The 12851-nt window shown below is 48.4% G+C and overlaps 1 protein-coding gene across 1 annotated transcript in view; it reads right to left on the reverse strand.

Annotated features, from left to right (window-relative positions):
- Positions 1-12851, reverse strand: part of LOC135203579 (cyclic nucleotide-gated cation channel subunit A-like) — a 198866-nt gene that overhangs the window by 9649 nt on the left and 176366 nt on the right.

A 12851-nucleotide genomic window follows, 5' to 3' on the forward strand; every position in this document is an offset into this window, starting at 1 on the left:
AACACCCAATAACACTGGCTACTTCCGACTGACCGTCTTTCCCGATTTACCGACTCCTTACGACTCTCCGTAACAGACTCTTGCCATAGACTCCTTCGACAACTGCTCCAACAGACAACCAAGACGCTTATGCCCGCCATCAAACCACACCTTATTATCCATCCACCAATTATGATCTTTCTCTCTCTCTCTTTTAATTGCTCTCTCACTCACTCAATCTCTTCAGAAAAACACATATGCACTTACATACTATCATACAGCAACACCAAACACGAAACATATATCAAACGTACGAAAACATTTAAACTCTCAACCCACGATGCTCTCACTTAATCTCTCGGTCTCACACAACCCTCAAAGACGTCAAATGTAACTACCATTATCATTCCTCCATATTACCTTCCCCGTTACATTTGACAAAGTCTCCTTACACTCGCAACACCCACACTAAATTGCTTTCAGCAACACCCAAGGATGCTCGGATGCAGGCCCCCTGGATATTGTTTGAGGACCCTCATACACACTCTCAGTTATATCGCCATTCATTTCTTCTAAACCACTTTCATTCAGATTCCCATTATCTCCCTCACTACTATCCTCCCAAATCCCATTCACTACTTCACCGACTTCTAGCTCTGGTCCCAATATCTCCCCTATTTCTGCTACCAAACCACTCAGTTCATCCATATTTCTGTCAAACTCTTGCAAAAATTTATCCATACTGTCAACTACCTCCTTATTACTCTGTTTCCTTCCCGCTGAAGTCTCAATTGTCCCTGTTAACTCAAACCCGCATACACTACAAGTATCATTCATTCCCTCAAAGCCATCCGTATCACACGCTTTATCAACCGTTTGCACCCTAACACTAACACCCTTATCATGTTGTTCACGCTTCTTCCTTCCATTCCCTTTCTCTACATTCTTCCGCTTTCTTACATACTCAACCAACACTAACTGTCGATCTCCCAGACCCATTTGTTCACTGACACTCGGCTCATACTTATTCATCGCATTCTCCCGAACATACTGTGGTACAGGTAGTTGTCGACTTACGACCACAATTGGTTCCGGTCGTAAATCGACTTGGACGTAAGTCGGCCCATGTTAATTTACTGTAAGAATATTATACTAGCCTAGCCTACACTTAGGGTAATCAGTACCATCTTTACATATAGGGTAGCCTAGCCTACACTACACAGCACACTTTATACATATATGTCAAAAGTAATTATTAATTTCAGCTAATTCTCTAAGGTCAATGCACATTGGCTAATGATAATTCAGTATAAATAGAAATTGAATAACATTTAACAAGTTAGCCTAGCGTATACGATGATGATGTTATCATGGTACGTATATCGTATATATACGAATACAGTAGCCTAGCCTACAGTATATTGTATACTACATATACAATATAATTTAGAAATTTATTAATATAAGCCAATTTTGGAGGTTCAATGCATTCTGACTATGATACATCAGTAGGAAAAAAAATTGTACACGAAACTGGAATTGGATTCGGACTGACATCGGCATACCTAATTGAGCGATGTCAGGCTGTAGACGGCTACGTATATTTATGAAATAAAAACAATGAATATGCATCTTTTACATGAATCTTTTAAAAAGTTATATATTACTGTATCCAATAATATTGTATGTATTCTCATATTATTGTATCATAAAATACTAACTTATATGAGATAAGGTAATTTGTCATTATACGACGTGTTCTTAAGTCAAAATGTGAATTTAATACGTCTCGTGAACTAAATTATTTTTTTGTTAACAGATTGTGTTGTGGGCATGTTTATTGTGTAAAAATATTACATACTTCCGTTTGGTATTTTCACTTGATTTCTTCGTAGTACAAGCTTTACCGTTAGTTACGTTATGTATCTTTTATCAGTGTGAAAACAACACTAAAATGTGTTCTTTCAAGAACTAAAGTTTTCATTAAAATTATTCTCTCAATTTTATCTACGGTTGTGTTTGATGGCATAAGTTTACTGGAGTTATATCCTTGTTGCCGATGCATGATAATAGTCATTAACAGCTCGAAAAGTGAGCTGCATGTTCAGCTGGACACTATTCTTTCTTGCTCAAGTTGCTTCCCAGTCGTTTTAGTTGTGGGTGGTCGTAAAGTCGATCAGTCCTAACTCGCATAGGTCGTAAGTCGACAACTAGCTGTACGTCCCTCCACTTACGGAGCTGTTATGGTGTGCCCTAACCTCATCCATCCCCCCCACCTACTCGTAATTTCCCTGAAACATAACTCAATCCACTCGGTCCCACTAACAAAATCTCAAAAGGCCCTCCAAATTTCTCCCTTACCTTATTCAAATTCATTCTTCCTATCTCGACCACCTCTTTCAACACTTTTATCTCCAATATCATAAGGAATTTCTTTCAGCGCCAGCTGGAACTCGGTCATAAGATTCAATAACAAGGTAGTTAGGCAGTAACTGCTTGTCTGATGGTCGGGAGTCCCGCCCGACTGGAAGTAAACATTCCACTTTGCTTTAGGCCCAGGAACAGAGTGAGGGGTGGTATGACGTGGGCCTATATGTAAAGGACCTCAGGTTTGTATAGTTAGGAAAAATAGAATTTACTCTAAAAAATTGTGATTTGTTCCGACACATTATACAAACCATCAGTCTTTTACACAAGGAAGACTCACTTGTTGGTGGGAGGAATCTAAGTCTTGTGAACAGACTGGTGTTCGCCTAACCTGAGTTCTCTCCCTGGTCATAAGAGCGAAGGGGGGGGTGGAGACCTAGCCTCTGTCCAACTGATCAGAGTGAGATACTGCAGGATCAGTGGCCAGACCTCTGGACCAATTCATAAGAGGAAGGCATGCATACCTCTTATGAATAGTAAGCAAGAACTTCAAGTCATAAGTAAAAGGCCAAATATAAAGCATTGGGTTTGTCTCTTACTGCTGTCTGCTCCCCTCCTTGTTAAGGGAAGGGACGGATAAATGCTTCTATCCTAACTAAATAGATAGAATGGAGCTCAGTTAAGTAGCTTACCGGCACCGTCGTCCTGTCTAGCATGTGACGACCGCTACCCTCTACCCGCAGGAAGAAGGAAGAGGAGCCAGTCACACTCATTCATTCTCCATTCACACGATATCACAAGGACGAGATGGAATCTTGTCCTGTTAAAGGAGCTGGGCAAGCTACACAACTTGTTGAGCAGCCACCACGGGTCCCAAGGAAAAAGTGTCCAAGGACCTATGGGCAATATCCCAAAGGTAGAAGGAGGTGAAGGTGGTTCGGTTGGACCACACCCCTGCCTTCAACAACTGTGCAACTGACAAGTTCTTGCAGAATGCAAGGGTAGGACCAATACCTCTAACTTCGTGGGCTCTCGGACGAAAGGTATTGGTGTTGGCACTCCTCTCGGAGTCGTACGCTTTCCTGATTACCTCATGAAGCCAGAAAGAAATAGTGTTCTTGGACACTTCTTTCTTGGTCACCCCGGTGCTAATGAAGAGGCGTCGACACTCAGGCCTGAGGTGTCGAGTTTTCTTCAGATAGCGCCGTAGCACCCTCACAGGACAAAGCAGCATCTCATCCGCATCATTATCGGTGAAGTCTTCCAGGGAGGGGATCGTGAAGGACTCGAACCTGACGTCAGGGACCGAAAGGTTCCGAGTCTTCGCTACGAAATCAAGCATAACTGATCCCCATCCCCTCGAGTGTTTGACATCGAAGGAAAGACTGTGGAGTTCTCCTACTCTCTTCGCTGATGCCAGTTAGATCCCTGTCTGACGACTCCTGGAGAGGCTCGTAGTGTCTACGAGTCAAACTCCTTAAGACAAGAATCATGTCCCACTCAGGGGGTCTGAGTTCCCTGGGTGGGCAAGACCTCTTGAAGCTCCTCATGGCGGAGGAAATATCAACTCCTTGCAGCTTAAGGACTAAGAGCCAGGGCGGCTCTGTATCCTTTAACTGTGGATACAGAGAGGAGCTTCTCTCGGCGAAGAAAGACCAGGAAATCCGCTATCTGCTGAAGAGTGGCTCTTAGCGGAGAGAGACCCCGTCTACAACACCAACCACAGAAGACGGACCACTTTCCCTGGTATACTGCTGCAGAGAACTGTCTGAGGTATCCAGCCATCTCTGTTGCTGCTCGGCGAGAAAAGCCTCTTGCCCGCAAGAGATGGTGGATAACCGCCAGCCGTGAGGACACAGGGAATGTACTGCCTGGTGGTACCATTCCACATGTGGTTGACACAGCAGGTTGTGCCATGGGGGAATCTCTCATGGTGCCTCCGAAAGAAGAGCCAGCAGGTCCGGATACCAAACAGCCTGAGGCCATTTGAGTGCCACCAGAATCATCCGAAGATTGCTGGTGACCAGCACCCTGCTGATCACCTTGCGAATCAGAATGGGGGTAAGGCATACACTACGAGGTTGGAACGTGTCCTCTGCAGCCACCCATGGGTCTGGCACAACTGAGAAGAAAACCAGAAGTTTTCTGTTGTGCCGGGTGGCGAACAGATCCACTACTGGATGCCCCCACAGGTCGAAGAGCCTTTCTGCCACGTCTGGGTGTAGAGACCACTCTGTCCCAATCACCTGATTCTGGCGGCTGAGCTTGTCTGCCACTACATTCTTCTTGCCTGGAATGTACCTGGCTGACAGCTCTACAGAGTGAGCTACTGCCCACTCGTGCACCTGCATCATCAACCGGTGCAACGGGAGGGACACTAGGCCCCCGTTTGTTGACGTATGCCACTATCGTGACGTTGTCGCTCATCGACACCACCGAGTGTCCCATCACCCATTCCTGGAATTCTTGGAGCACAAGAAACGCTGCCTTGAGTTCCAAAACATTGATGTGAAAGTGCTTGTCACGTCGGTTCCAACCCCTGCAACCAGCAACTCTTCCAGTTGTGCGCCCCAACCCTCGGTTGATGCGTCTGAGAACAGAAGCATCTCCGGAGGGGGAGTGCGTAGTGGCACTCCTATTAAGAGGTTCCTGTCATCTAGCCACTGGGCTTAATCCTCCCTTACTTCCTCTGTAAGAGGAACCAGGAAGGATTGCAGATCCCGCGCCTGTGACCAGCACTCCTTTAGTCTCCATTACAGAGACCACAGGTGAAGACACCCGTGAGGGACTAACTTCTCTAGTGACGAAGATGACCGATCACGACCTGCCACTGCTGAGCTAACAGTTCCTGTCATGACAGAAAACGACGAGCTGCTTCCCTGAACCTGCTGATCCGCGAGTCTGCGGGGAAGACTTGTGCTGCTACTGTGTTGATCAGCATGCCCAAGTACTTTATCCTCTGCTTGGGCTCGAGATCTGACTTCTCGAAATTTACCATGATCCCCAGGTCGTGGCAGAAGTCGAGGAGGTGATGTCTGTCCTGTAGCAACTGCGAGCGAGAGCTCGCCAGGACCAGCCAATCGTCGAGATACCTAATCAGACGTATCCCGACCGAATGGGCCCAAGCCGACACCATAGTGAACTCCTGTGGGGCAGTTGAGAGACCGAAACAAAGTGCCCTGAACTGGTACACCGTCCTGTCGAGGGTAAAGCGAAGATACTTTTTGGAGGACTGATGGATGGGTTTTTGGAAATACACATCCTTCAGGTCCACCGAAAGCAGGAAATCGTTCTCCCTGATGGAATCAAGCACTGAGCGTGCCGTTTCCATCGTGAACCGAGTCTGGCAAACAAATCGGTTCAAAGGAGAGAGATCTATCACTGGTCTCCAGCCCCCCCATAGACTTCTCCACCAGGAAAAGTCGGCTGTAGAACCCCGTTGACTGATCTCGTACGATTTCCACAGCTCCTTTGCTTAGCATGGTCTGCACTTCTTGAGTCAGTGCTACGTCCCTGGCAGAACCGGGAACGTATGTTTGGAGATGGACCGGATGTGAAGTGAGGGGTGGCCTTGACTCGAAGGGAAGTAGATATCCCTCCCGAAGGACATCCACTACCCAAGCCTCGGCTCTGTAGTGCTGCCAAGTTGCCCAATTGCTCACCAGGCATCCCCCCACTTCCGGCAGCAGGTGAGGGGGAACACCGTCCCTAGCATTTCCCTCTCTTCCCCTTCTGCTTGGCCCCCTTCCCGCAAGAGAAGGAAGCTTGAGAGGAGGGCTGACGCTCACTTCTCGACAGTGCTGACGTCTTGGGAGTGGAGGAAGTGCTAGCTAAGCTCCGAGGCTTAGCCGCAGTTGAATGAGACTACCCAGAAGTCTTCGTAACTGCCTGGTGTACTAAGCGGTCACTGTCCTCAGCTCTCTGCTTTTCCACCACAGCGTCCACCATCTCTCTGGGGAAGAGAGGAGAGGAACCCAGCAACGGTCCATTGCGTAGACCCAACGTCACCTCTTGACCGGCCGCTCTGGTTACACGAGTCAGGATTGCGTCCCGTCTCCTCAAAACCAGGTTGGCCGTTTGGTGGGGGAGGTAGGAGATGGCCCTACCTCCAGAACGCAGAGTCCTCCTCAGGATCAATAGTTCCCGAAGAGGCTGCGACTCTGGATACCGTGAGGGACCACAGATCCAGCCAGGAGACAGCCTGGAAAGCTGCCATGGCAGTGGATTCCAGGGCCGATGCCTCTTGCTGCGAGAACCAGAGGTTCTCAGACAGCAGGTGATGAAGAGGCACTCCCGGAGTTAGACGAGCTAGCTCCGAGTCAACCTGCTTAGTTGGCAATGGGTCTACCGAAGGCACATAGAAGCACCGCTGATGAGGCAGAGGAGGGGGAAACAGCTTGTCCGACTTGCTGCCCTGAGTGAGGCCTCTTGTCTGGAGACAAGGGCGTTCACTTGGTCCAACACACCATCGGCCAAGGGTGACCAAGGTAGTCCCACCGTCGCTCTGGGTTCCTTCTTAGGACCCCAGAATGACTCTAACCTCGATGGAGGGTCAGAGGGAGCAACCACCGATCCTTCCCTGAGGTTGTTGTGCTGACGAATCAGCATAATGACCTCTGCAAAGGACCTCTGTATCTTGGGAGTGATCGCGTCCTGAGGAGATGGACAGTCAGATCCATCCAGGCTGATCACTTCCAGAGACACTCTTCCTTCAGGAGGAAGAACCTCGCCAGACCCCTCGTGGTCTCCTCCAACCACTTGAGCGCACGATCTGCTCGGTCCTAGAACCGCCTCGCTCCTCCCGGTGTAGCCCGAGGATGTTGAGGACTACAAGCGATCACCAACCCGCGGTGGTGATCGAGCTGTAGGTCTGGACCAGTGGTCTTGCTGTGGAGAAACGCTGGACCAAGGACGGTAGCGTCGGTCTCGTGCGTCAGGGGAGCTGCTACCAGCTGTGCAAGCCGTCCAATCCTGGTGGGAGCAACGGTTGGGTGACTGGTAGCATCCGCTAACGCAGTGAGAGCGAGCACCGTCCTCACGATACACCATGGTCCCAGAAGCAGCCGAGGCTGTTCCTGGAGACCGAGGGGACCTCGACACGTGAATGGTCTGGTGGGACCATCACGTCAACCCTGGGAACCAGACGATCGCTGCACGAGCGATCGCCGGTCTGATGAGTCACCTGAGTAGTGACTTTTACCATCCTTCCGCTCCGTGCCTGGATGCTGACGATGAGCGTGCTCAGTCATCTAGTTCCTGGCTGTACAATCACCAGAAGGTGACCGTACACTCGGTGACGCTCGCGACTGAGCGGCTGAGATGGTTCCCAGTCCGGAGGTGGAACCTCTGGAGCCAGGAGCGGACGGTCACCATCTTCTTCTTCCCTGAGGAAGGAGAGATGGGCCCCGTTCCCAGCGGAAGACCCACCTGTCCTGCCGGAGCGAGACAGACCCTTAGAAGTCTCTGTGCGAGACCTCTTAGAGGGGTGTGAGGCCACCTTCTTCTTCCTTGGCTGGGGGCCTTGGAAGTCGAAAGGGGAGAGGCGGCAGAAGACGACGACACCTTCCTCTTCTTCTTTGCCAACTTCCTCAGGACAGCAGACAGGTCTCCCATCCAGCCTGGAGCTGGGGCTGCTGCTGTGGCAACGGAGCCCAACTCCACCTGGCTGGAAGGACCTGCGGGAGCCGCAGCACTTCCACGGGCAGGAACAGGGGCAGCAGGTATGGCGACGGCAACAGGAGGGTGAGATCTTCGTGCACTAGAAGTCAGGGGGCTGAGCGAGGACAGCAAAACCAGGTGGAGGAGGAACCAGCTCCCTCCAGGGTACATATGGCAACGGAGTTTGTACCAAAGCCAAGGGGGTGACCTGGTCACGTGCTGAGTATACACCAGGTGTGGTGGGGCAGCATAACCCGGTGTTGAGACAGTCGTAGTTATTCTCGTCTCCACCCCTTGAGTAACTGGGGCTGCAGCAAGATGATGGATGAGCCCCTGAATACTTGGAGTGCCCGGAAGGCTCAGCGAGCGCCACACCTGCTGAAGGTCCCCACCCGCAGAGGCAGACACACCTGAGGAAGCAACAGTCGGTTTAAAGGGGGGGGGGGGGGTTCCTGTTTGCTCAGAGGGGGGAAGGATCCCACCCTGAGTGGACAGAAGACCCCGAGTACAACTCCAGGTCGGGGTGTTGCCCTCCCTCCTCTGTGCTCGACAAATCGAGCAAAGAGGCGGAGGGGGACACGTCCTCCGAAGGGAAAAGAGCTATACATGGGAGCTGGGGAGGAGGGAGAAAAGATGACGTATCAGTCACCAGAGGTGTTGAGGGAGAGCTTTCCGACGACATCTTGGCGGCCCTACGCGGCTTCTTCCTCTTCTCATACAGCTCCCACTGCTCCTCCGACCAAGAGACAAATATCACAAGTCAAGGACCCTTGGCACTTAGTACACAAAGGATGAGGGTCCACGGCATCGCTGGACCTGAAAGCTCCACACTTATGGCCTCCCACTCCAGGGCACACACTCCGGTTGGATGGGGGGGCGAGAGGGCTTCTCCAATTTGAAGGAACTGCATATTCAATCCAGCGATGCAATTCCACAAATAATGAAAAAATAATAACAAGAGTACTTACAGTCACTTCACACTTGTATTAAGAAACAGTATGAAAAGTAAGTAAGCTTAATAACAATCTCACAACAGAGGCGGGCAGAGAGGTGTGCAATGTCTTAACCCGACGGCGGTTGAAAGCAAAGTGGTATGCTTAACTCCAGTCGGGCGGGACTCCCGACCATCAGACAAGCAGTTACTACCGAACTACCTTGTTAGTAAATCTTATGACCTGTCCAGCTGGTGCTGAATAGTAATTCCTTATGCAAAGGACCAATGGTTTGTATAACGTGTCGGAACAAATACAATCTCTTTTTGGATTTGTGAAGCTATCAGACAAGCGTATTTGACTCTTGATGATTCTGCAGGCTAGAGCACATGACGTCAGGGGTATTGGTCCCTCTCTGGCTTTCAAGAAGAATTTGGCTGTTCATAGAGTTCCGAGTGCTGGTACTTAGTTAAGCCAGTCCACGTTCACCTCTTTTGATCTTCAAGATGTTGCCCACAGATCTATGGACACATTTTCCCTAGGTCCTGTGGTGGCTGCCCAACAGATTGTGTAACTCATCGTTGCCCTTAACAGGGCATATTTGTATCTTACCTAAGATGAATGTGTGGAAGAGAGAATGAATGAGTTGGCTGGTCTCTTCTTTCTCTTGTTCCTTTCCTTCTTCCTACGGGCAGGTTGAGGAATAGACATGTCATTTGCTGGACTGGTCTGATACAGGTGGATACGGTAGTCATACTGATAGTTTGATTGCTTTGTGTACAAATAGTCAAACCCTCTATTCAGTAGCATATACTCGGCTCCCTAGCAAGGGCAAGTGAGGAGTAATAACGAAAACCCTGGTGCATTGGTTTGTTATCGAACAAAGTTTCTCTTTAGTTCCCTAATGCAATGATTCATCCCATATGTCATTGTAGGTAACCCAGTGGGTGAGTTGTTTGATATCACTTTTATTAGCTTCTCATGGGCATTGGTTCCCCTCCTGTAGATATTTCTTTTGGAGTTGGACTGGTGGGTAGGCCCCCAGCCAGTTTAGGATGTCTATACCTCCCTCTTAAGTATAAGATTATCCTGTTGTTAAGAACGAAGGTTTGTTCGCGTATGAACAAATGACAAATTTTCTAAGACAATTTGTATTTTTCATAGCTACAAACCTTTGGTCTTAACGTTGTACTGGTCACCTCTAGTCACCCCTCTGTCTTCTTAAGACATCCTGGATTGGGAAAGACAGAACACAGTGGCATGAGTGCATGGTCTTTGTCCAGTTTTCACCTGATATACGCACACATTGCCAATCTCACAAGATTCCTTGCTTTTCATCTGTGATTTAAGAAGATCCAGCTAGGAGCTACAGAATTATCCTATTGCTAAGACCTCAGGTTTGTAGCTATGAAAAATACAAATTGTCTTAGAAAATTTGTCATTTTAATGAGACCCCTTCTCTTGTGGAAGACGATCACACTCCTTCAGGAGAGGAAGCATCCCCTCCGGCTTCCTTTGTTCCTGATTTGGAGTCCAAAAAATGGCAGAGATTTGGGCATCCCTGGTTCATCCTCTTTGGATGATTTGCTGTCACATTTCTTGTCGGCTCGCCAGTCTCCCCCAGTCCCACTGGCAGTTCCCCCTCCTCCTGGCCTATACTTCTTTGGTACGCTTGTGATGCCTTCAAGCAGGCTGGAGCTGTCAATGTCGTCTACTAGGTCACCACTTATCTCCATGCCAGTGAGGCCATTGGCTCATGCTGCCATGCCCCCTGCTCATCTCCCTGCCAGTGAGGTTACTGGCTTATTCTGCCATGCCCAATGTTGTGACGTCACTTCCATCTCCCACTCAGCCTCTGACATCGACTGCGGTGTCGGTTCTCCCTCTGTCTCAGGCCATGACGTCATTACCATCCATGTCTCTTGTCATTTGCTCAGCCTCCCTCAGAGACATTCTTTCAGGTAATGCTTGATAAACTGGACTCCATTTTTCGTGAGAGATATGCAGCCCCCCCTACAAAGGTATAGCGTAGAAGGAGAGAGCCTTCCCCTATTCCATCTCGTTCTCCTCCTACTCATACAAGAGTCAGAAGGAGGATTCAGGACTTTGTTGTTTCTTCTTCCGAGATTAAGAGGAGTGTTTTGCAGTCTTCTCTACAACTAATGTCTCTCTACATTGCAAGTACATGTAGGTGTTCCAGTTTGTGATGGGCTCCCCATCTCTACAGCCTACTAAAGTTTGCTGTTAGGGTGATAGAGTTCGAAGTTGCCTTCCACTCAGTTGTCTCTTGCATCTTTGAGATTTCTCATAACGGACATGTGGGTGATGATGACAGTCAAGTACATGAGATGCTTTTTCCAATACGACTAGATTTTCTAAGTCTTCTTCCCCTAAGAGTTCCAGATATTGGCGTTCTCCATCTAGAGATGTTAACTTTTGAGGTCAGTCTCCTCCCTCAAGACCTCCTTGTGCTTGTCAGTCCTTATCCTGCGACTGTGTATGTGATTCATGAAACGGCTGTGAACGAGGGCAATTGCACTGTCGTGTACGAGTCGCCTCACGGCTGTGTACGTTAGTCGCCTTGCGGCTGTGTAAGTGAGTCATCTCGCGACCATGTATGAGTCGCCTTGCGATCGTGTATGCGAGTCGTATCACGGCTGTGCACGATACATCTCGGGACCAGGTATGTGAGTCTTTGCACAGCCGTGTACGTGGTACATCGAACAATTGTGCTCATAGTTTTCCTCAAGACAATGTTCGTGATGCACCCTTTGATTATGTTCTTGAGCCCGCTTGCTGAGAGGTTTCATCATTTCTTCCAGTGAGAAATGTGATGCTCAGCTGTGTAGGGGGACCTCTCTTAGCATGCATCAATGTTTTTCACCACTCTAATCACCTTCCAAAGTTCCCTCAATTATGTCTGTAAAAAAAAAAGTTTGCAGTTAACATCATTCGTTCTGAAAATTAGGAAGAGGGGCAAAATGTCACTTTGACTGTACAGAAAATAGAATTTGCATCTAAACAACTGTTGAAGGGCAAAAAAGTCTAGTCACTACAAAAATGTTCTTATTCCTGACCCATAGCAAATTACCAATACTGATGATAATGAAACTTGCCCAATTTTCATTAGTGGCATGTATAATAACTTTTTATTGGAAAATCAATCGCCATAGGAACACAGGCAGATCAGTTAATAATTATAACTAGTACAATTGAAAAAAAAAAGCATCAAGTCTCTGTACACATACAAAGGTGTCAGTCCAAAAGGCCAGAAAGACTAAAATGGAAGAATACTTTTTCATCCTACAACAGAACACACAATGTAAGCAGAAAAGTACATTTCCTCATACTATTTGGAATATTTGAAATGAACAGAAGAAAGTAGGGAGGACCTGGTTTATAAAATAGTAAAAACATAGGTAAAATTCAATAGGTTATGTTATAAATTCCAACATAACCCTTACTGGCCGGGAGATAAAAGGTGACCCAGCTGACAATGTCGTTGATGGCTCTGGCCCACTTGAAGGCATGATGTTTACCAAAGTAGTTTAGGCCAGGAGGAGGGGGGCACTGCTGGTGGGACTGGGGGAGGCTGGCAAGCAGACAACAAATGCGTCGGCAAACCGTTCAAGGAGGGTGAACCCCGTAGGCCTAGGGACGCCCAAACTGCCACCATTTTGTTGGACTCCAAATCTGGAACAAAGGAAGCTGGAGGGGGGAGCCTCCTCTCCTGAGGGAGTGTGATTGTCCCCCACAAGAGTAGGGGCTTCATTAAACATGAAACTCGTGCACCGCCCGATACTTCCAAAGACGAATCAATGGAAGAAAAGGATGGGGACACAGGAACGAAAGATGCAGGAGGAAGACTACTGGAATAAGGACACCTGAAATGTCTGCTTAGGGAGGCAAAGAAGT

The sequence above is a fragment of the Macrobrachium nipponense genome, chromosome 36 (genome assembly GCF_015104395.2).
Source record: "Macrobrachium nipponense isolate FS-2020 chromosome 36, ASM1510439v2, whole genome shotgun sequence".
In the NCBI taxonomy this organism is placed as follows: domain Eukaryota; kingdom Metazoa; phylum Arthropoda; class Malacostraca; order Decapoda; family Palaemonidae; genus Macrobrachium; species Macrobrachium nipponense.